Source organism: Pseudophryne corroboree, chromosome 6 (genome assembly GCF_028390025.1).
Source record: "Pseudophryne corroboree isolate aPseCor3 chromosome 6, aPseCor3.hap2, whole genome shotgun sequence".
NCBI lineage: Eukaryota > Metazoa > Chordata > Amphibia > Anura > Myobatrachidae > Pseudophryne > Pseudophryne corroboree.
In genome coordinates, this window is record NC_086449.1 from 45,693,990 (window position 1) to 45,719,467 (window position 25,478).

The 25,478-nt window shown below is 46.2% G+C and overlaps 1 protein-coding gene and 1 long non-coding RNA gene across 5 annotated transcripts in view; one reads left to right on the forward strand and one right to left on the reverse strand.

The window, feature by feature from the left end:
- The window catches only part of LOC134936041 (uncharacterized), a 144,122-nt gene that overhangs the window by 77,022 nt on the left and 41,622 nt on the right, over positions 1–25,478 (forward strand). Inside the window, exons 3-4 of the long non-coding RNA XR_010180443.1 lie at positions 5,912–6,057; positions 18,617–18,715. This is a non-coding gene — a long non-coding RNA (uncharacterized LOC134936041). The remainder of the gene's footprint in view (positions 1–5,911; positions 6,058–18,616; positions 18,716–25,478) is intronic.
- Positions 1–25,478, reverse strand: part of LOC134936040 (mucin-3A-like) — a 300,343-nt gene that overhangs the window by 63,038 nt on the left and 211,827 nt on the right. The gene's annotated exons all lie outside the window — the stretch shown is intronic.

The window sequence follows — 25,478 nt, forward strand, 5'->3', positions numbered from 1 at the left end:
TGTGTAACAGGGGAGGTACTGGAACAATAACCTCTGTTAGCAGCAGATTTTGTATGGCATCCTGCAAGGTAACCCTTGCTACAGGTGAAGCTGGTAAGCTTGACTTGAAGAATCTGAGAGGAGGTAGCTCTTGAAATTCCAACCGGTACCCCTGGGATATGAGGTTTCTCACCCGAGGGTCCTGGCAGGATTTTGCACACGCATGGGCGAAGTGTTGAAGGTGAGCAACTACCTGAAAGTTGCCTTGCTGCTGGGGCCAACCGTCACGTGGAGGGCTTAGTGGAGGAAGATCCAGAGGTCTGGTCCAGGGATCCAGCAGCCGCTGGTTTACGGGTTTTACTTCTATTTCCTCTTGCAGCATTTGAGGCACCTCTGGCTCTGCCTCTGAATCTGCCACACGAAAGGACTGCAGAGAGAGCCCAGAGTAGGGACGTCTAGCAGGAGGTGCAGCAGACGGCAGATAGGTAGACTTACCAGCCCTCGCTTGAGAAATCCACTTGTTCAGTTCTTCCCCAAACAAGGCCTCTCCTATAAAAGGAAGATTCTCTACGCCTTTCTTGGAATCAGCATTCGCTGACCATTGTCGCAGCCACAGGCCCTGCGGGTGGAGACCGCCATAGCCATGGCACGGCCATTAATGAGACACAATTCCTTAATGGCCTCACTCATAAAGTTAGCAGCATCCTGGATATGATGCAGTAGTGTCATGACGTCCTACTGAGGTAGAAAGTCAAACCCATTTATAATATTATCTGACCATTTTACCATGGCCCTTGAAATCCAGCTGCGCGCAATAGTGGGTCTTTGTGCAACGCTCACCGCAGTATATATTGATTTGAGAGTAGTCTCAATCTTGCGGTGAGCTGGGTATTTGAGCGAGATAGCCCCAGGTACAGGCAGTACCAGTTTAGGTGACAGCCTGGACACTGCAGTATCCACTGACGGGGATTTTCCCAAAATGTCCTATCCTCGGGAGGGAAAGGAAATTAATTTAATAGCCGCTGAGGAGTTTTGAATTTCTTGTCAGGATTGACCCATGCCTCCCTAGAAAGGGAGTTTAACTCTTTTGATATAGGAAAAGTAGCAGAGGATTTAGGTTTTACAATAAAATACATTTCCTCTTCTGGATCTCCCTCCTTATCCGAGATGTGGAGGACCTCTCTAATAGAATAAATCAGGGCCTCAACACCCGGGGACAGAGCATTGTCCTCTTCCATGTCACCCTCCCTGTGGCCGGAGACCCTGGCGGCCACATGGACAATGGCGGCCGCGGCACTTAAGGGGTTAACCCTTATGTGCCTGGCGCCATTTTATTGGACAATAGGCACTTGGCGCCACTTTCGAATGTGTGTTGGGCGCTAGGCGCCATCTTTAAATGTTATGGGCACTAGGCGCCAGGTATTTAAGTGTTTAAAAATGTAATTTTGTGCTGCGCTGCGGTCCCGGACCTCTCCAACGACCGCGGCAGTGAGGGTAGCCCCCCGGTGCACTGAGCTGTGTGTGTGCGCCAGAAGAGAAGGAGGAGGCTGCTGTGACCGCCAGGTGCCTTGGCTGGGAGTCCGGGACCTCCGAATCCTGGTGTGCTGCACCGGCGGTGAGAGGGCTTGGAGGTCAGCGGCTGGGACTGCCCGGAGTCAGGAAGCCGCGGCAGCGGGGGCGGGTGTTCCGAGCAGCTGGGCTTTAGAAGGAGAGTACTGCTTGGTGCCGCAGCTGGGAGCCCAGGATCTCCGGCTCCCGGTGTTTGGCGCCGGAGGAGGGAGACACTGCCGCCCAGGGTGCGCTGCTAACGGGGACCGGGCTATCCAGCTCCCTATGCGGTGGGGGTGAATAGGATGTTGAGCGCTGGGGTCCGGGAGCTATGATCCCAGCACCTCAGCGCTCCAGAGACACAGAACCGTGGCGACCGGGATGAGCATCCTGAGCCGCCGGGTTTCAGGAAGGGGGGGTGCGCTGCAGCCCAGATCACTGAGTGAGTGCTGCACTGGGGGCCAATGAGGCCACTGAGTGAGTGCTGCCCTGGGGGGACAGGGAGAGCCAGCTCCCTGGACTCTGGTGTCAGGCTGTGTGTACAGGCAGGCAGGAGGGCGGAGGAAGCCAGACTCCATACCTCAGACTTGCCTACTCTCCCGGAATGGCCAGGAGGCTCCCGAAAATCGGGTGACCCTCCCGGCCCCCCGGAAGAACAGGCAAGTCTCCCGATTGCAGGGGTTCCCCACTGCCCGGCCGCCCACTTAGCGAGTAAAGTGGGCGGTCCGGGCAGGCGATGACGCGATTCTTGTTGAATCGCGTCATCATAGCCACGCCCCCTGCTGTATAATGCCGGTAATAGTGGCATTACACAGCGGGGGGCGTGGCTTACGTGACGCGATTTCCGCAGCCACGCCCCGTTCCGCCTCTGTCACGCCCCATCACACCTCTGGCCCGCCCCCCTCTGCACTCCCCATCACTGCCCGCCCCGCTGCTGGGCCGACCTGGCTGCTCTCTCCCGGAGAGAGCAGCCAGAAAGTCGGCAAGTATGCCATACCTCCAACACTGAGAGAGCCCTAGCAGCCAGGCTGCATGACTAAGGGAGCCGCTGGGCATAAAACAAAATAATGCTTTTAAATGTATTAATTTATTGTATTGTGAGGCTACAGTGCCTGGGTATGTGGAGCCTGTGCAGGACACATGCTCAGCGTATTCAAAGAGACATGTACAGTGTATTTAAATGTGTTTTAAAGGAAAATGCACTTACTTGGATGTGTGTCCTAGGAGGGGGGAATCCATGGCTGTGCATGCTGTTGGATTCTTCCAGACCTTTTCCTCAAAAACGGAATGCCTTCTCCTCTAGCCTTCCACATAAAAGTATCATGGGGTGAGAGAGGGGCATCTCAGCTTCGCAACAAGCTGAGTGGTTTTCTGGAGCTCCATAGGGATCACCCTCGGTGAGAAGGAAACCCTGACTGGCGATCTAGGCTGCTCAGCTCTGGAGCCCGAATTCAGGCTGCAGATAGTGAGCTAGGTCCCGGGCAGATTCCTGGAAGTTTAGGCGGGAAAACTTTCCCCCAGCGCATACTGAACATCACCGGGGCGGATACCGATTCTCCAGAACGGGACAGTCAAAGGAGAGTGACCACTCCACACTGTCCATAGAGGATAATGGTAGCTGTGCAAGTGACTAAGGCCTGAACAGCACATGGGTAAACCGTGATTGGTTGTAAATTACAGGGCGGACTTACCCCCTGTGGTACTGTGTGGAAAATGTACATAAAATGGAGGCCTGCGAGCCTCCAGAGGTGTATTATGCCATTTTCACTCTCCTGTAAACATCTTCCTGTATTGCTGAGTCTTTTTGAAGACTGTATTGGGCAAATAAAACATCATCTGCCTCAAGATGACCGCTTCATCTGCCTCAAGATGACCGCTTCATCTTGTGACCTGCAGGGCTAGGCAAAACCTAGCTCCATTTTTCGTCTGTCCAGGGTACACCCAGCGTCTCCAAACTCCGCCTTCCACCTGCTACTGTGCTGTACTTAGGCAAGCAACGTTTGGGGATTCGTCAACACCACACTAGGCGTGGTAAGACAGCGCGTCGACGCATACAGAACAGAACCGTGGTTCCAGACGCCATGGCTACGAGGAGTCTGGTGGTGGCAGCGTAGTACCTGCCCACTGCTCAGTGGTTACTGACGGTAAGCGGGAATTCCCTATGTGGCCAGGTCCCATGTGACCTAAGACTCCATTCTGTGACTGTGGGCGGGACGCGAAGCGGTGTGGGCTCTCGTACAGGACCGTCCAGTCACACTTCCCCTCATCCAGCTCTGGCAATTCAGTATCAGAGTCAGACTGGAGTGCCTGTGGGAGTGTACGGTTATGTGTTGCCAACAGAGGGGGCTGAGGAGCCTGTCTGTGGTCAGCAGCAGTAACAAACATGTTATCAACAGATTGTTTGAGTGTCTGCCATTCAATTCTGGCAGTGGCTAACTCTGTATTTATATTTTGAATCATGCTTTTGAATGATTCTACCCACTCAGGATCCTGCACACTGCTACCCTGAGAGGGTGTAGAGCATTGGTTACACAGGAGAGACCCATCTGGGGAAGGAGTATACTTAGTGTTACATGAAGGACATACAGTTTTTCCCCCAGACATTCTATTGCATAAACACACAGAGTTATGTGAGTAAATACAGTGCAGTCACAACAGAGAAGGTGAAACAGCACAGTAACCCAAGACAATCCGAATGGAGTGACACAGAGAGGATAGGGATCAGCACACAATACCCAGGCACAGCAGAACTCCACTGGGTATAGTCAACATAGGTAAGTATGTATGAATGTAAGTGTGCATGTATGTAATAAAGTTATACTTTCACGGTGTCTGTGTATTTTTTTTTGGGGGGGGGGTATTTTTTTTGTAGTAGAACTACAGGTACCAGTGGGCTCGTTTTCCCCCTGCATGCTGGTACTTGTGGTTCTCCAAGTACTAGCTTGCGGGGAGGCTTGCTGGGACATGTAGTACTGCTACAAAAAACAATATTCTTTTTTTTAACACTATGGCTATCAGCCCCCCATCCGCCGCCCTTGGATGGGGGGGGACAGCCTCGGGTTTCACCCCTGGCCCTTGGGTGGCTGGAGCGGTGTACCCCTTGATTTAAGGGGTTCCCACTCCTCCAGAGTACCCCGGCCAGGGGTGACTAGTTAGTGATTTAATGCCAGGGCTGCAGGGACCAAGATAAAAGTGTCCCCCGGCTGTGGCATTATCTCTCTGACTAGTGGAGCCTGGTACTGGTTCAAAAAATATGGGGGACCCCTACGCTTTTTGTCCCCTGTATTTTTTGCACCAGGACCAGGCGCAGAGCCCGGTGCTGGTTGTTAAAATATGGGGGAACCCCTGTCAATTTCCCCCCCATATTTTTACAACCAGGACCTGCTCAAAGAGCCCGAGGCTGGTTATGCTTAGGAGGGGGGACCCCACGCAAATTTTTTCTTGATTTTTAATACTTTAATTTTTTTTTTTAAGCTGCACAATGAAGCCCTGCACGGATCTCACAGATCTGGCCGACATTCATTGTGTTAATTTCAGCAGTGTTTTACTATTCGCTCCCGTAAAACACTGGCCGAAAATACGAATGATATCAACATCGGAGAAATGAAAATGCAGAATACGACAGCATAGTAAATGAGGCATACAAAATTCAAAAAGTTGCAAATTCACACATTCGATGTCATTCATGTTTGAACTTTAACCTAATTCAGAAAATTACGAATTTTAGTAAATATACCCCTGAGACTGGTGAAAATTAAACCTGTGGGGACAATCTTCTGGCAAATTAAACACTTTGACAGGGTGGGAGGTATTTAGGGATAACAAATTAGAAGACTAGATGAGCCAAGTGATCATTACTTGCTGCCAAATTCTGTCTTTCTGCAGAGGATATACTATAAGGTACAGATTTGAACAAGGGAACCCCTTTGTGTGGGAGATATTACAACATGCTAAAGATACAAAAGTATTCTACCTTATTCTATGCTTGGGGAACTATCCGATCGGTATGGGTGGATAATATTGTATTTCAACCCGACCAAGCAGTAAAGAAAAAAAAAAAAATTCTGTAGATTTAATAATTTGGTTTTAAAAATCTAGATTGAGAATTCTAATATGAAACATGTCTGCATCCACAAATAGCACCCAGGACATTCTACTATACAACTAAACCTAAGCCTTGCGTGCATAGCATATATTTCCCTTTGTTTTAAGCACTTATATAAAATGTAGCGCCTATCTTATCCTTAGTGTACACGGTCAATCAGTTATGGATCTTCAGGTAATATCTACATCGTTAGTAATAGCACCAGTGACCTTTGCAAGGATGACTGTTTCTTGCGTTCATCCCATGTTTCTCTACTCACCCTGTGTATGTTACACCCAGATCAGGAACTCCTCTGTACATACATATACCCTGCTACTGACTGCAAAGAAGATTCATTCAAGTGAAAGTGATCTTGACGGTCCTGGGGATGAGGAGCATTCTCTGGCCTGTGGCATTCATGCTGGTGATGTCCCATCTATCATCTGGTAAGATCTTTTTGTGTTCTCTAATAGCCAATTCCAGGATAGTTGACTGAGCTTACTGTACTTTGTGGAATATTATACCATGGGGTCTATTTACTAAGCTTTGGACGAAGATAAAGTGGACGGAGATAAAGTACGAACCAATTAGCTCCTAACTGCCATGTTACAGGCTGTGTTTAAAAAATTATAGTTAGCTGATTGGCTGGTGCTTTACCTCCGTCCATTATATCTCCATCCAAGGATTAGTACATAGACCCCAGATCTAAAAACAAATAACAAAGGAGGCCAGGAAATCTTCATAGTCGTCTGGAAGTCCTGGCCTCGTCCCTCCCCTGCAACGGCGCCAACACGCCAATATTTTGTGAAAAGGAGGCCATCACCCACCCCTCCCCACTCCCAAACAGCACTGACAGTCTGATGCCGTGACGGTGCCGTCATCGTAGACCCGTACTGTACATGTGCAATAGAGTCACGGCACATGGGAAACATTGTTACTTTGCGGTATACGCCACTACTACAATGGGACATGAATGAGGTCCACTGCAATGAAGAAGGTCCGCAGTTTAGACGCCAAATGCACCGATACAGTGACGGAACTGTTTGTTGGCAACAGTCTGAATCCCAGCGTCAGTTTGCTGTCTCTTTGGACAAAGCACACTGTATGATATTGTCTACAGCAGTGGTTCTCAAACTCGGTCCTCAGGACCCCACACGGTTCACGTTTTCCATGTCACCCAGCAGCTGCTCTGTGTATCACCAACTGTCACATTTTCAAAATCTACAGGTGACCTGCAAAACATGAACCGTGTGGGGTCCTGAGGACCGAGTTTGAGAACCTGTGGTCTACAGCACTCAAGTTAGATATCAGCCTCTGTTAGACAGGAATATCACACTGCAAGAAAACACAAGCCACCCTGAATAAGATGAGGGTCACTCAGGTGGACGATGGTCACGCAAATGACCCGATGCTGCTCCTTCTGACCCAGCAGCGGATAAGAGGAGCTGAGAGGAGGCGTCTAGATACACAGGGAGCCTCCTGCTGCATTTGCATATAATCACACAGTAAAACCCAAAAAGAAAGGAAGTATTCCCTATTATGGGCACACACGGACCAATATACTTAAATGATCACTTTAACTCATATACCTTTTGGGTAAATGACCATTAATCCTAAAATATAACTTTTAGTATTTTATTAAAAAAACATCGAAATATAGTGCTATGAAAAAATGTGAAAAAATTATAAGTGAATAAAATACTTAACCCAGTGGTTCCCAAACTTTTTTGAATCACGGCACCCTAGAGTATCAGAAATTTTTTCACAGCACCCCTAGGTCAAAAGTTTCTTATTGAGAAATTTAGAAAGAAATATTCAATTATTTAAATTGTGTTTATATGTCATCCTTAGGGTCAGTTGTGTGGTGAGGGACAAGATTTGCTTCTGTTTGGCCACATATTTTATGATTGACAGCCACCAGCACTGGTTGTGTCTTTTACATTGACCATAAATAATTTAAATTACTCCTGGCCACCAACCCAGGGCCTCCCTGCAGGTGTCCAGAGGCACCCCATGGAGCCACGGCACACAGTTTGAGAACCACTGGCTTATACCCCGTTTCCACTAGTGAGCAGGGGTCGCAGCCGGGAGCCTGACACGGGTGCTACCCGGCTACGGCCCGTGCTCAGCCCCCTTTCCCAGTGCGCTCACCAACCTGGCATATTGCCGGGTTGGTGGCGCTGCTGCTGACGCGGCAGGGGCGGTGCTGGGAGATCACATGATCTCCCAGCGCTGCCCTTCCATACAGTGTGAACGGGAGCCGTGTCGCATCGACACGGCTTACGTTTACACTACACAGCTTACCGGGTTGAACATGTGTAGGATTCTCGGATCACTTGATCCGGGAATTTGCAGGGGGGACCTTTTCCACTAGAAAAAAACATGGGTAAATGGGCGCCCCCGCACATTTACCCGTGTTTTTAGAGCTAGTGGAGAAGGGGTATAAATCACTGCTGTCATAGTTGTGTCTTTCCATCTTAGTTTTCCTTTTTTATAGTGTCTCAAATGTTGTTACAATAATGATATTAGTTTGTTGCCACAGTAACTCCTTCTAATATTAAGTCAGGTATCAACTGGAGTTATTCATAGTATATCACATATTTGCTGACGATAGCTTTCATAACCCTTTATTACTGCTTATGATCTCATTTCTTGTTGACCAATAAGCTCTGGGTGCTGTCAGTGTGCGCATCACTGCGCCATATTCTTTTACAACTAGAATTAAATGTACCCCCTTTATTACTGGTACCCAGAACACTCGTTAGTATAGTATAATCAAATATGCTGGTCATCTAAATGGCTCTATTATACAGTGCCCAAATATAGGTGTGCCAAGCTTGTGGCATCATATTCCAAAAGACTTAGGCTGTAATTGCTGCCAAAGGTGCATCAACAAAGTATGGAGCAAAAGCTGTGAATACTTATGTACATGTGATTTCTTAGTTTTTTATTTTTAATAAATTAGCAAAAATCTAAAAAAAAACTTTTTTCACATTGTCATTATGGGGTATTGTGTGTAGAATTTTGAAGGGGAAATAATCAATTTTTGGATAAAGCTGTAACATAACAAAATGTGGAAAAAGTGAAGCGCTGTGAATACTTTCTGTACATATGTTGATTTTGCAATGACCATAAATGTACTCAGTGCCCGGATACAGAGCCCAGAGACAGTTATTAATTATCAATATATCACCACTTAAATGTTTAGATACTGACATCACTACTTTTATATAATATTATACAGTATGTAGGTCGTATTGTACATATGCGCTAACCTACTTTTATCAATAGTAGTGATAATATTTATAATCCCATTCACATGCGCCAGGTGGTATTATTAATCCATGCGCTGCCTCAATGACTGTAAACGCTTTTCCCATATAATCAATGATATCATTAATCTATACGTCTCTCCACGTTAGCTCTACAACTGTTATTACTTTAGCAGTATACTTTACATGGGATTGTTCTTATTGGACAGCACGGATGGTGTAATGGTTAGCATTACTGCCTCACAGTACTGAGGTCACAGGTTCGATTCCCACCATGGCCCTAACTGTGTGGAGTTTGTATGTTCTCCCCGTACTTGTATGGGTTTCCTCCCACAATCCAAAAATATACTGGTAGGTTAATTGGCTCCCAACAAAAACCCTAGCGTGAATGTGTCTGTGTGTACATGTGATAGGGAATATAGATTGTAAGCTCCACTGGGGCAGGGACTGATGTGAATGGCCAAATATTCTCTGTGAAGCGCTGCGGAATATGTGTGCGCTATATAAATAACTGGTAATAAATAAATAAATTAGGGACAGTAGTTGGATTTGAAATCCCGCTAGTCTGTACCCGCCAGTGTCCCCAGTGCAGAGCCTCTCGGCAACAATTTGATGGCCGCGGTTCCCGCATCCGGGATCCCCTCACATGTAACCGACAGCGTCTCCTATTACTGTGCCGTCTGTGGTCAAAATGCCCAAGGTCAAAAGGTCGACAGGATCAATTGGTTGATATGCATAGGCGTGCGCAGCACATTTTATTAGGGGGTGCACCATCAGAGGGGTGTGTCTAGCACCGCCTTTTGGGCGTGTCTAGCACCATCTATTGTCGGTCAACGCAATATAAAATATCCACCCTTGTACCAATCCTAATAAAGCAGATACATTACACCCCTGATGGCACTCACTGCAGTTACAGTGCTCCTCCTCAGCCTGGTCTGGCTCCCCCTCTCTTTCCCCTGCAAGCTGCAGCAGCTTACTTACAAGTCAGCCACTCACTGACACTGACAGTTGCAGACTAGTACTGCTGCTGCTGGAAAAATGAGTGACGTGTCAATGTTGCTGCCGACCGCCTGCCAGTATTGAATTTGTCTTCCTAAGGGGAACGCTGGCTGCATGCTGATCCTCATCAGTGGCTGGCGGTGGCATAGCATAGAAGGAGAGAGGTGGGCATGTGGCGGGTGGTCGTGCAAGCAGCATGACGTAATCATGTCACATCACGCTGTTTTTGTACATGGAGGTGGAGCCGGGAGTTTGAAAGCTGGTGGCAGTGGCACCCTTGATTAACCCATGCGTCCGGTCAGTAATGCAGTCCTGACAGGGTGCAGCGCAGAGGGGACAGTAATCAGCCTGCTCGGCGATCGCTGCATCAGGCATGTGAGATCGGGGTGCCAGACATTAGGGGGTGCCCGTGCGCACCAGGCACCCCCCCTGCGCACACCTATGTTGATATGTAAAAAGTAGATACATCAAAAGGTCAACAGGTAAATAAGATCTACGTGATGTGTGACGTTAAGAGGTCAACATGGAAATAGTCGACAAGAAATGTCAACACTAGTGGGGGGTTTTCATTTACCATTTTAAACCACATGTGACTCCGATTAGTGTACTGTGCCCCCTTGCGTGGCTCGCGAGCTTCAGGAAAGTTTACTATTCCCAATCGTAGTCCATGCGGATTGTAAATGATGAAAAAGTTTTTAAAAATACACTTTTGTTTTGTTGACCCTATGTGTGTCGACCATTTTCATGTCGACCGTTTGAACCTGTCAGCCTTTCGCACCTGTTGACCGTAAGCACTGTATACCTTTTACATGTCGACATTTTGTACCTGTCGACCTACTGCAAGTCGACCATTTGGGGTCGATCTATTGACTGTCGGCCTAATTACTGTCGGTCTATAATCCAAATCCCCAGTTATACTTACTATAATTGCATCAGGAGCATAACTGCAGGGAGTTCAGGGGCTTGCGTTTCTATGGGGCCCGGCTCAGAGGCTTAAGGGGTCCGTCTCCCTGCACCAGGCTGGCTTGTGCTGAATGGCATTGTAAGAACAGATAGGGACAGTCTTCATTCCACAATACTAATGTGTTCAGTATGGATTGGGACTGAATACTGATCGTGACATCCCTATGGTTAGAATTCCTACAGGGGTCAGGTACATATGCTATCCCTCCACCCCCAAACCCCTAACCCTCCCTCACCGCAGCCTAAACCTAATTATCATATAATTATGATTAACCTGATAATGTACACCAGCGCTAGCGAATTGCTTGTGATTGGCTGATTGCAAATGCACCTCTCATGCTGATAGGTCGCTCAGGTATATAGTATGGTATATAGTACGCAATTCTGTAGCTGAGTACATCTTTTTATTACTAACATACAGAACTGTTTCTGATAGATTAGAGGGCTTTTTGAGGTGTCCTTTATTGTGTTTACGTGCATGTTACTGACATAGATCCCATACGTCAGTAATACACTCATAAACAGATTATGTTTTACAAGTGACATAGTCATCATTGGGTCATCATCATATCCAAGGACACACGCCGGTTCTAACTACAGTCACACCCATTGTACAGAAGATTATCAGTAAAAGGCTGATTATATAGCCCAGAGGGAAAAACTATACATATGTATGAAGCCTGGAGAAATTATAAAGTAGTGATAAGTGCAAGGTGATAACGCACCAGCCAATCAGCTCTTAACTGTCATTTTTCAAATCCGTGATGATTGGCTGTTGCATTATCACCTTGTACTTATCACTTCTTTATCACTTCTCCAGGCTTAATACATCTACCCACCTACCCATTGGGGGTCATTCCAATCCGATCGCACATTGCACTTCTTCGCAGCTGTGCGATCGGGTCGGAACTGCACATGCACCGGCGCCGAAGTGTGCCGGCGCATGGCAGTCATCGTTGCCTAGCGATCGCCTCTGAGACAGAGGTGGTCACTAGGTGGGAGGGGGCTGAACGGCGGCGTTTAGCCGCCGTTTAGGGGAAGTGGCCCGGCCAATGCAGGTGTGACGTGTCACGCAGCCGCTGCGGCCAGCAGGAGCCCTGAGTAACTCCCGATCAGCCGCAGGAGCTGTGCTGGCCGGGAGTTACTCCTCAAGTACTAAGGCATTGCCTCTGTGCGTTGCTTTTGTATTTGTGCGGGGGGGCCGGCACTGACATGCGGGGCGGACTAGCCCTGTGCTGGGCGTCCCCCCGCATGTCTGAGTTAACGATCGTAGCTGTGCTAAACTTAGCACAGCTATGATCAACTCGGAATGACCCCCATTATCATTAAGACATAGCGGGAGTGAATTTATTTGTTGTTTCATGTAAATTTTTTCAATTTTTTTTTTACATTTTTGTAAAGTTTTTCCAGAAATCCGAATCCACACAAATTTTGTGGATCCAAACTGAATCAAAACCTGGTCCAGATCTCCCGAGAAGATCCGATCCGAACCTAGTCCAAGTTCAAAGCTTCCCGCGTTTCGGAATTTGGATATTAGATCCGAATTTGGGTTTTGGATTACAAAAATGACATCATTTTAGCTCTTTTTATCAATTTTAACTATTTTTATCAATGATTATCAAAAAAATTTTTTTAAATCGATTTAAAACCAAATCAAATCCATATTTGAACCAAAACACTTGAGGGTGGTTTTGCCAAAACCAAATCACAACAATGAATTACTGTAGAACCAAAACACGGGGTCGGCGCACATTCAATTAGCGAATAACACACTAATTTCTTATACTGTATGTCCACCAAAGATTGGCTAATATCGGTTCAAATGCCGACCGATCAAGGTGACTCTTGATGCCTTGAGGTAGCTCAATCAGCAATAGGCGCATTGACGTTCACTGCGCTATTCTTCATTTGATTCTATTTCTGACAGCATTCTCTTCTCTGACACTTAGGGGTCATTGTCATCCTCAGATTGTGCTATTTGCTAGTAGCTAGTGGGCAAGCGATGGACAGTCCAGCTTTTTGTCGATTCCTATGTGCCTGCAATGCTTCACCACCATTCACCACCAAAGCTGGCTATAACGGCACATTATTAACAGAAGCCCAATCTCTAAGTTTTCCATGGACTGACTTATTAATATATTTTGGATAAGCAGAAATAAACCCTTTTTTCGCCAGTCCATGGAGAATAGACAGTGCTATTTCTGCAGCACCAATATACGTCAGCATCTTCTGCAATTTTCTCTACAAGCATCATACGATGCTCTAGAACAGTTTTTTTGGGTGGGCCTGTCCAACCCATTCCAATGATAGGACTTGCATGTATTATATATCCTGGTTTACAAACCAGTTTGCTGATAAGGGTAAATATAGAAAAAAATGCCCTTATGTAACCTGGCTTCTACTCTCTGCTAGACGAAACGCGTCGGCTATGTGAAACTGTGTCTGATAATTCCCTATGGAGAGATAAGAGCAATTTTTTTATGTCTTTTCTACATGTACTGCCTATTATTTTATTTATTGTTCACTGTGTAAATCAATACAGATTTTTAAGAAACCTTATAGCCCCTGGTACAGTAGTTTTTATCTTTTGGGGAATTTGATATCCTTTAATGTGGTTATTATTTATTATTTTATTTATTAACAGTTTCTTATATAGCGCAGCAAATTCCGTTGCGCTTTACAAATGGAAATAACAATGATATAACAAAACTGGGTAATAAACAGTCATAGAGGTAGGAAGGCCCTGCTCGCAAGCTTACAATCTATAGGGAAATAGGCATGTGTACACAAAGAAAGGTGCTATCTATTGCATAGTTGTCTGCCAGATTGCAAAGGTTCTTGGTGGGCTGTATGATATGGTCACACAGCAATGTTGAACTGGGGTTGGGAGGAAGGGAAAGTTAAGAATGAGAAGACATGTGAGGATATGTGTGGACTGTACAGAGTGGATGCAATTTGATAGGAAGGTTTATGAAAGTTATGTGGGCGGTTCTGGAATTTGATACGCTTGCCTAAAGAGGTGAGTTTTCAGGGAACGCTTGAAGGTTTGGAGACTAGAGGAGAGTCTTATTGTGCATGGTAGGGCATTCCACAGAGTGGGTGCAGCCCGATGAAAGTCCTGCAGTCGTGAGTGAGAGCGAGTAATGAGTGTGGATGAGAGACGTAAATCTTGTGAAGAGCGGAGAGGTCGGGTTGGGAGATATTTTGAGATGAGCGAAGTGATGTACGTTGGTGTAGTTTGGTTAATGGCCTTGTGTGTGAGTAAAAGTATTTTATATTGAATGCGGTAGAGTACAGGTAACCAATGGAGGGACTGACAGAGTAGATCTGCAGACGCTGAACGTCTAGCGAGGAAGATAAGCCTCGCCGCGGCATTCAGAATGGATGACATTTTAATGGTTCATTATTAAGAATGGAATTTAATTAATCAGTAAACACTATGTTCTTTTTCTATTTATCCTCTATACGCTGTTTCTGTGATTGGTCATGTGACCGAAGAAACACCAACAACGATTAGCAGAAAGAAAGTTCTTGTTCTTTTTCCCTTTGGCTCTCCCAATAGGAACTGTCCTTACGATACAAGGACTTCCGGGTTTATGAGTTGGGAGTTCATCTGTGCTAGCTTCGGATGGCGCACGCTGCAAAGGACACTGGGAGGGATCCGATTGGATCTGTCTCAGTGCACATTGCAAAAAGAAGCCCATAAGCTCCTATTACGCAACGCCATCTACAGATGGCATTGACTACAGGATCCAAGCTCAGGAATGGATCACATTCCAAATATATTACGTCTTCTTCTGGGGCACAGTATGTGCCTTCGATTGTATTTAGAAACAATTTAATTCCTGTGCTGCATAAGTGGGCCCCTAAGTGCAATATGGATATGGGTCGTCATTCAGCTTCAGTTGCAGTTTTGCTAATTTAGCAAGACTGCAACTGTTATCACCCGCCGCCAGTGTTGCTATTGCAATTAATTTGCGATCGATTAGTTGAATAAGGAAAGCCTGGCTGTCACAGCAGCCATGTGTGAAGTCATGCGGCTGCCCCGACCGCCCTGCAAACGCCTCTGCCTGTGAATCAGTGTAGTGCGGCGCCTGCGCGCTGACCAGAAAATCGTTCAGATGCAATCGCATCTCTGTAGGGAGTAAGGCTCATGTCCTATTGTCTGTGAGTTCTGCACTCTTTTAGGAGTCAGTTGAGATGTGAGCCCATAGGCAAACGCAGGGGGGGGGGGGGGGGGGGGGTTCCGGTTGTGTGGGATCCCAAACGCCGGGATCTTGACCGGATCCCTCTGGAAACCCCCTTTAGAAAACCAGCTGGAGCCAACCATTATTTTGGTTTTTGTTTCCAAAACCATTGTCTTGTCTTGATGTTGATGCATGTTACGGGCCTGGGTACTACAGAGGGCGTGGCCAATACAGATGGAGCCACGCTATTCGTTCTAATGCTGAAAGCGTCTCCGTCCGGAGATGCGCCCCATTCGCCCCACCCGCCCAGTTCAGCTGTCAGTCACCGCCGGCTGCTGTAGCATGTGTACGGGCGGTCATTTTCAAGGCTGGAACAAGGTGCTGGACAAAAGGCTAGCAAGCATCTAGCAGAGCATCCACAGCAAAAACTGGCAGGGCAACTAAGCCCTCCCGGCCTTTTATCAAGTTCAGACACAAGCCCCCTAACAACGTTCAGCCTGAAGCAGTGTGGCTGCACGTACACCAGAGGCGTCCCGGCTGTTACATAAACCATTGTACCGCTTCGGATCCTGCTGCCATGGTGTCCACCGGAACCAGAATCCTTAGCGCCAACGTGATGTAGCATCCTGGTCACCTAGCAACAGCCAGGACCCGCTGCTACATGTGTGCTGCGGCTCCCAACACTCCGTCCACTTTATCTCTCTCCAAGGCTTGGTATTTAGACCCCAAAGTCACCAGTGTCTGGAAGTATAACTATTTTGTTTTATAAACACCTATGGTGTCTCTTCTCATTGATCTTCTAGACCTGTCATTTCCACTGAACTATTTAAATATTAACCAAATTATTAATTATAGAATTATTTATTCATAAATAAAGGGTTATTAGTAACAATTACCCTAAACCAGGTGTTATGAGCGGAATGGGGCAGAACTGCGTTCCGTCAATTCCACTTGGAGACGGATTCCGGCTCACCTAACCCGATGAGTGGCTGGCGCCGCAGGGAGATGCCGGGCGCCCGCTGAGATTGCGTTACCAGCGAGCGCCCGGCTCTCTCTCCACAGCGGCAGCCAGAGGCAGGAGCTCACTACTGAGCTCCGGCTTCCGGCGCTGTCACTGTGCGCAATGCGAGATAGTGCAGAGGAGTGGACGCCCAAAGGACTGCAGCGGTAGGACACGGCAGCAGGGCTTGGTGAGTATTGTGATTTTTGTTTGCTTTTTTCCTTTGTGTAGCGGGGCATCTACTGGGGGGCAATACTACTGGGGGGCATCTACTGGGGGCAAACTATGGGGGGCATTACTACTGAGGGGCATTACTACTGAGGGGCATCTACAGGATGCAAACTACTGGGGGGCACTACTACTGGGGGCAAACTACTGGGGGACATTACTGCTGGGGGGCATCTACTGGGGGGCATCTACTGGGGGCAAACTATGGGGGGCATTACTACTGGGGGGCACTACTACTGGGGGCAAACTACTGGGGGACATTACTGCTGGGGGGCATCTACTGGGGGAAAACTACTGTGGGGTATCTACTGGGGGCATTATAACTGGGGGCAAACTACAAGGGGGCATAACTACAGGGGCATTACTAGTGGGAAAAACAGAAAAAGATTGTCTCATCGTTGGCGCACTTAAGAAAAGGGAGAGAAATATTTATGTATTCTGAATATTTATAAAATATAACTTTTATTATTAATCTTTAAAATATAGCAATTGAGAAACCTAAATGTGAAGTGATTAATTATGTGAAAAAAGTGATTGTTTTCAGTGATACACAATAATAAAAACTGATTCACTGTGCTCGAACTTTTTTCACTCGTTTTATTGTATTATATATACATATACAGCCCTGGGATTATTGATATTATCTATAATAACTATATTTCATGTAGGCATTCTGTGATACAAAATAACAAAACTGATTCATTGTACTCGAACTCTTTTCGTTCGTTTTATTGTATTATATACAGCTCTAGGATTATTAATATTGTATATAATAATTATTCTTAGACAGCATATGTTCCACACATAGGTGACAAAGGTAGGTGTCAAAAGTATATACCTATAGAATGATACGAACATAAATTGATGAGACTAGAAAGCAATTAATTCCTATCACATATATCCTAACTCAGACTAGGATGATCTTACAGCCCTATTGAAAGGGGATTCGTTCTCTCTCATAAGGTCAATCCAAAGTCTTATAATTGTTTGGACCAATTACAACTGGCACGTGACCCTATTGCAACACTGTTTAATTATTCATAAGCAATAAGACCGTGATCATCCCATGGATCTAATCATAGCATAATCCACTGGTACTGGTCTCTGAATAATAAATAGCTCCAAACTTTCGTGTGCAGGTTGGGTCACGTCTATATAAGGATTGGTCCTATAAGCACAATTTATATATCAGATAAAGAATCCTTCAATAGTTAAAGGGTTATTGTGTCCAATATGTGGTTAAAAGCCACAGTAGCTTTATTAATCACCACTACTGGGGGCGTAACTGCAGGGGCATTACTACTGAGGGGCATTACTACTGGGGGGTAAACTACTGAGGGCTAAACTAATGGGGGCATAACTACAGGGGCTAAACTACTGGGGGCATAACTATAGGGACTAAACTACAAGGGGGCAAACTACAGGGGCTAAACTACTGGGGACATTACCACTGGGAGGCTAAACTAAAAGGGGGTGGTAAACTAACTGCAGGGGCATTACCACTGGAGGCATAACTACTGGGGCTAAACTAGAGGGGGCTAAACGCCTGGGGCATTACTTCAGGCAACATTACTACTGGGGGCAATACTACACAGGGGCATTACCATTAAGGGCATTACTACTGGGGGCACTACTAATGAGGGCATTGTAAAGGGGGCACTTCATAAGGGGCATCACTCCTGTGGACATAAGGGGCACTACTACTGGGGGCATTGCATAAGGGGCACCACTACTATGGGCTCTATATAAGGGGCACTATCACTGTGGGCACTACCCGTACAGTGGACATTGCATAAGCAGCACTACTACTGTGGGCATTATGTGTATTATGGGGTACTACTACTGTGGGCATTATTACCATTGTGTGACCACGCCCCTTTCTTTTTAAGACCACGCCCCTTTTTGCGGTGCGCGTAATACCTTTATTACATAGGCGCCGTGGGGAGGAGGGGTGAGTTCCACCACCTCTCTAGGACCACTTTAAGCACTGCCCTAAACCCCCATCCACCAGGAGAAAAATCATAGCGGTTGAGGGAGCCACTTATACGCTTTGCAGAATACAAACCTCGTGGGAGTCTGGAAAAATGACGTTTTGCCTCAGCTGCATACATGAGATAATCCGGAAATTCTGTCAACTGATTCTTGCCGGGTTCTGTAGAGTCCGGACAGAACATCTCTAGGTTTTAGAGGAACACTACTTGGATTTACTGCTGTTTTTTATTTGGGATGTATTTGCCATTTAGCTAATGGTGAACTCAATGGACATTTAGAGCCCACACATAACTGTAATTACATATGCAAATGAAGTAACGATTCTTATCTACTAGTTGCTGATCTCATATCTGTTATGCTGTAGGTCTCATCTGTCAAAATGGCGGCACTTATGATGGTATAAAGTGTCAATGTGCAACTGACTTCTTCGGGCCTTTGTGTGAAGAAGCTGCCCCCAGACCAGGTGAGCAAAAATCACTGACTTTCCCTTGGAATATTTAATTGTCCTATTAATATTATAATTATAATTATTATTATTATTATTTTGGTTATTATTTTTAGTTATGAGTGTGGAAGATAACTGGAGCAATGCAGGAAGCTTATGCATGCAAGGGGAACAAACAAACTCCACACAGAGAGGGCTCTGATCATAAATGTAGGCATGCAGTAGTCCAGCACTGTACACCAGCAATACTAACCACTATGCCACCAGGCTGGCCATTGCGTGTAAAACATTGTTTTTTTGTCACTATTACTAATTAAGTTTTATTGGGGAAAACTACTGCTTCCTAAAGTTCTTAATGAATTAATTGGCTGTATGTTATTTTTTAATTAATGTAACCTCAATTGAAACACACGCTCTGTTATCTGATAAAGACATACTGTATCCACTACAATATCAAAGCCAATGTTAATATTTGGTTTACGTTGTTATGTTCCTAACATACCGGGTTTATTTCAATAAACAAAAAGATTGTATCAATTTTACACCCTCCTGTATCACCTACAACTACCTGAGTTACAGATACACGTCACATAAGATACACTAGTATCACTCATAGTAATACGGGCAGGGTCGGACTGGCCCACATGGGTACCAGGGAAACCACCGGTAGGCCCCCCTGCCTGAGGGCCCACTCCTTCCTCTAGGTATCAGATTCCAGACTGTGCACTTGTATTATACAAGGTAGATATGTTGCATTACACTGCACAAGACAATTGTGTATTTCAAGCCTCTGTAGAGGCTGGTCACACCCCCTTTGTAGGCTGGCCACACCCCTAAGTATGGGCCCCTATCACTGCATTCCCCCGGTGGGCCCTTCATGCCCCAGTCCGACACCGAATACGGGTGTGGATCACAGGGTCGACAGTTACTAGGTCAACCACTATTGGTCGACAGTGACTAAGTGGACACCTGAAATAGGCCGAGACAGTCATTAGGGCGACTTGGATAAGGTCGATATGGAAAAAGGTCAACATGAGTTTTAGGGGCCACTAAAGTTAGAATGAAACCTGTAACTTGATCCGATATGCGACAGCAAGGCATTACCTGCTCTCCCGGAATGGCCAAATGGCTCCCGAAAACCAGGAAAGTGGGCAAGTCTCCCACATCCCGCTCACCTTCGCCCGCACCCCCACCCCCCGCGGACAGGTGTGAGTGTGTGTGTGGGGTGGGAGTAGACAGGTGTGTGGCGTGGGGGGCCCTGTCTTGTGAGTGTCAGTCCCGGGCCCCATCATTTCTGATGGCAGCCCTGGTCGTGATGACGTAATCACATCTCCGCACTCCCAGACTGCCTCCTCCGTGCCCCCTGGCTGCTCCCTGCAGCGAGGTGTAACATTATCAAAAGCTTCTGCCAGAACGTGTGAAAGGGACACCTCTGTAGTTATCTAATCCTTACTCTAGGCATAGGCATTTCTATAATGGGTGCAATATGTGCGGTGCACACGGGCCCTTGGGTTCCAGGGGGGGGCCCACAACACACGCTGCACCCATAAGTTAATACTTACTTTTCCGGAGCCCAGCATCGGGCGCTGCAATCACGGCGGAAATCGCAGCCAACATGACCGTAGCGCATGCGCAGTAGTCAAATTGGTCTCCGGAACATGGTGGGTGCCATGTTTCCGGAGACCTGCTAAAGTACTAACCAATTAGCTTCTTCCTGCCATGTTACAGGCTGTGTTTAAACTGACAGGAGCTGATTGGTCTCTCCAGTCTTTAATAAATCTCCCCCCATTTTACTATACACACTATCATCTGCAGCTGCTTCCCAGGGATCTCAGTGATTATGAAGCAGTGAAAAAAATGGAGAAGTGAGCCAGTGGAGAAGTTGCCCGTGGCAACCAATCAGTTTGGAGGTATTTTATTTATTTATATAGCACACACATATTCCGCAGTGCTTTACAGAGAATATTTTGGCCATTCACATCAGTCCCTGCCCCAGTGGAGCTTACAATCTATTTTTCCTACCACATACATTCACGCTAGGGTTCATTTTGTTGGGATCCAATTAACCTACCAGAATATTTTTGGATTGTGGGAGGAAACCCACGCAAGTATGGGGAGAATATACAAACTCCACATAGTTAGGGCCATGGTGGGAATCGAACCCATGACCTCAGTGCTGTGAGGCAGTAATGCTAACCATTACACCATCCGCGCCGCCCATACATTTAAAAAGCGCATTCTATAAAATTATACGAAGCAGCTGATTGGTTGCCCTGGAGAACTTCTCCACTGGGTCACTTCTCCACAATTTTCACTGCTTCATGAATAGACTCCTATGGGACTGCAAAAACGGAACCTTGTTTGTATTTAATTTAATTATTGTTTTAAATGTCAAGGTCAAAACTGCCAAGGATCAGCAGCTTGCAAAAGCGCCACTTAGTAAATCTGACTCTGTGATCACACAGAGTATCACACATGAGATGAACTCCATACGTCAATAATCTATACATAGACAGCCATAGCTCCTGTTATAAACGTTGTAAAGTAATTACTGGATGATCACTATTACTAAAGAGACACCGCAGCTCTAAATGCAGAAATAGAAGTCACACCCTAGTACTAAAGATAATCAGTCATCAAGTTGCGTATATAGGGGGTTATTCAGGGTTGTTAGCAAACCAAAAAAGTTACCAATTGGGCAAAACCATGTGCAGTGCAGGTGGGGGAGAGTTAGATTTGGGTGGGTTATATTGTTTCTGTGCAGGGTAAATACTGGCTGCTTTATTTTAACACTGCAATTTAGGTTTCAGTTTGAATACACCCCACCCAAATCTAACTCTCTCTGCACATGTTACATCTGCCCCCCCCCCCCCCCCCCCCCCCCTGCACTGCACATGGTTTTGCCCAACTGCTAACAAATTTGCTGCTGCGATCAGATCTGAATTACCCCCTATGGTTTTGTCCAGTTGCTGGCTTTTTTCAGTTACCTATTACCAGATAGTGTAGCGTGAACTCTTAATTTCAAATAATGGTGAAAAATTCACTGTGATGGGAGCGCTCCGCCTGCACAAGCAGAGCAAAATGCAGCATATTTAAGCTAGTTTTATTACAATAAGGGGTAAAATGACTACAGTTTTATTTTTTTTATTTTTTTTTTGCTGCTCTTCAGCAATTTCCGGTCGATTTAGCAAATCAGATATTTACTAAAGGCAAAATCGATGGCAAATCACAGGTGAAACATGACTTAACTCTCCAATAGATGGCAGTACACCACCGGATGAAACATTGGCCCTCATTCCGAGTTGTTCGCTCGCTAGCTGCTTTTAGCAACATTGCACACGCTAGGCCGCCGCCCTCTGGGAGTGTATCTTAACATAGCAGAATAGTGAACGAAAGATTAGCAGAATTGCTACTAAATATTTTCTTGCAGTTTCTGAGTAGCTCCAGACCTACTCACAGATTGCGATCAGCTCAGTCCGTTTAGTTCCTGGTTTGACGTCACAAACACGCCCTGCGTTCGGCCAGCCACTCCCCCGTTTCTCCAGACACTCCCGCGTTTTTCCCTGGCACGCCTACATTTTTTAGCACACTCCCGGAAAACGCTCAGTTACCACCCAGAAACGCCCCTTTCCTGTCAATCATTCACCGATCAGCAGTGCGACTGAAAAGCGCCGCAGAATCCACAGCAAATCTACTAAGTTTTTAGTTAAATAACTAAGCGCATGCGCCCTGCGTGCCTTGCGCATACGCATTTTGCAACAAATCGCAGCATAGCGAAAATCGGCAACAAGCGAACAACTCGGAATGACCCCCATTGTGTCATTTTCGTTGACACAAATACAAATCCCAGATTCATAGACAAACATAGAGGGGGTTTATGGTTGCCCAAACCACCCCCCATCCTCAAATTATGACCACAATAGAAATAGTATATAATACGATTACTATGGATAGGGCTTAGTTGCTGTGCACGCCCAGTGGTAGCAGCTTCTTCTCCCAAGTTTACTGTGTGTGTGGGTCAGTGCACTGGACCAGAGGGTAGCTGCCATGAAAAAGAGACAGGTGCCTTAACATGAGGTGGGAGAATGTGAGCTTAGAAAGTCCAGCTCTGTCTTCTACTGGTTCGTGTTTGTAGAATCAATTCAAATTGGACAAAAATTGCATCAGAAGAGACAAAAGAAATAGACATGCCTGTGAGCGGTGGGTTTGTCCAAAGCTTTGGCCTGGGGGGATCCCTGGGAGAGAGGACCCCTTTATTGGGGGAGGGGGGTTCCAGAGGAATCCCAATCCTGTACTGATCAGTTTAGGGGTGTATTACGTGAAATTGCCTGAAATTACACTTGACACAAATCGATGAATATCACCATCGGACGAAAATAAACAATCAAAAACGCTGTTTTGTAAATTTGTGATTTTGAGTTCTGGCGATGTCCATTGATTTTTTTTGAGAAAAATTCTTAGTAAATTTAGATGAAAGAGAAATATTAACATGTAGAATTCTTAGCTAATTACCTGGGATAAATTAGCAAATGCCTCAATGCCTCAAGTGCAAAATACATCCATACAGTATATTGCAGATGTGCAATTTGGTTCTTCAGAAATCCGAACCCAGACAAATTTTGTGGACCCGAGCCAAGTCCCATATTGGATCCACTGAAAGAATTTAAACCGAACTGAATCCCGGTCCGGATATCTTCCTGGTTCGGAATTTGGATTTTGGATTTCTTGAAAATAAATAAAAACAGCTCAAATTCTGTCATTTAGACCTATTTTTGAAATCCAAAACCCAGCTTAATGGGAAAGGAAAGAGGGTTCAGCTTTTTGTCCCACAGACATCAATGGTTTTTGTCGTTGTCATCATAGACGGTGGTAATAACACTGACATATCTATTTATGGGACCGCACCGCACACCCTCTACCCATTTTTTCAATACTTACCCTCCGGTGTCCCGCGTTGGCAGCAGCAGCGCTGCAGAAACCACTTAGAAAATGATGCGGCCCCCATTTTCGGTGTTTTGCGCACGTGCAATAGGAAAATCCCCAGGAAAATGGCCACTACTCCATTTTCCCGGAGACCTGCGCATGTGCACTAGACTGAGAGAGCACTAGGTTCTCTAGTGATGGTGTAGTATGTTATTCCAGCAGTCAGGCTCCCGGTGGGCAGCATACCGGCACCAGAATCCCGACCGCCGGCATACCGACAGCTGGGCGAGCGCAAATGAGCCCCTTGCGGGCTCGCTGCGGGCACGGTGGCGCACTACGCGCGCCACGCTATCTATTTTCCCTCCAGGGGGGGCGTAGACCCCCAAGAGGGAGAAAAGCTGTCGGTATGCTGACGATCGGGATTCCGGCGCCGGTATGCTGGTCGTCGGGAGTCTGGCCGTCAGCAAACTGGATTATTAATATTGTATATAATAATTATTCTTAGACAGCATATGTTCCACACATAGGTGACAAAGGTAGGTGTCAAAAGTATATACCTATAGAATGAAACGAACATAAATTGATGAGACTAGAAAGCAATTAATTCCTATCACATATATCCTAACTCAGACCAGGATGATCTTTCAGACCTATTTAAAGGGGATTCGTTCTCTCTCGTAAGGTCAATCCAAAGTCTTATAATTGTTTGGACCAATTACAACTGGCACGTGACCCTATTGCAACACTGTTTAATTATTCAGAAGCAATAAGACCGTGATCATCCCATGGATCTAATCATAGCATAATCCACTGGTACTGGTCTCTGAATAATAAATAGCTCCAAACTTTCGTGTGCAGGTTGGGTCACGTCTATATAAGGATTGGTCCTATAAGCACAATTTATATATCAGATAAAGAATACTTCAATAGTTAAAGGGTTATTGTGTCCAATATGTGGTTAAAAGCCACAGTAGCTTTATTAATCACCACTACTGGGGGCGTAACGGCAGGGGCATTACTACTGAGGGGCATTACTACTGGGGGGTAAACTACTGAGGTCTAAACTAATGGGGGCATAACTACAGGGGCTAAACTACTGGGGGCATAACTATAGGGACTAAACTACAAGGGGGCAAACTACAGGGGCTAAACTACTGGGGGCATAACTATAGGGACTAAACTACAAGGGGGCAAACTACAGGGGCTAAACTACTGGGGGCATAACTATAGGGACTAAACTACAAGGGGGCAAACTACAGGGGGGCATTACTACTGGTGGCTAAACGATACGGGGCAAACTACTGGCGGCATTACCACTGGGAGGCTAAACTACATGAGGGCATTACCACTGGGTGGCTAAACTAAAAGGGGGTGGTAAACTAACTGCAGGGGCATTACCACTGGGGGGCATAACTACTGGGGCTAAACTACAGGGGGCTAAACGCCTGGGGCATTATTTCAGGCAACATTACTACTGGGGGCAATACTACACAGGGGAATTACCATTAAGGGCATTACTACTGGGGGCATTACTAATGAGGGCATTGTAACGGGGGCACTTCATAAGGGGCATCACTCCTGGGGACATAAGGGGTACTACTACTGCGGGCATTGCATAAGGGGCACAACTACTATGGGCTCTATATTAAAGATGAGCGGGTTCGGTTCCTCGGAATCCGAACCCCCCCGAACTTCAGCCTTTTTACACGGGTCCGAGGCAGACTCGGATCTTCCCGCCTTGCTCGGTTAACCCGAGCGCGCCCGAACGTCATCATCCCGCTGTCGGATTCTCGCGAGGCTCGTATTCTATCGCGAGACTCGGATTCTATATAAGGAGCCGCACGTCGCCGCCATTTTC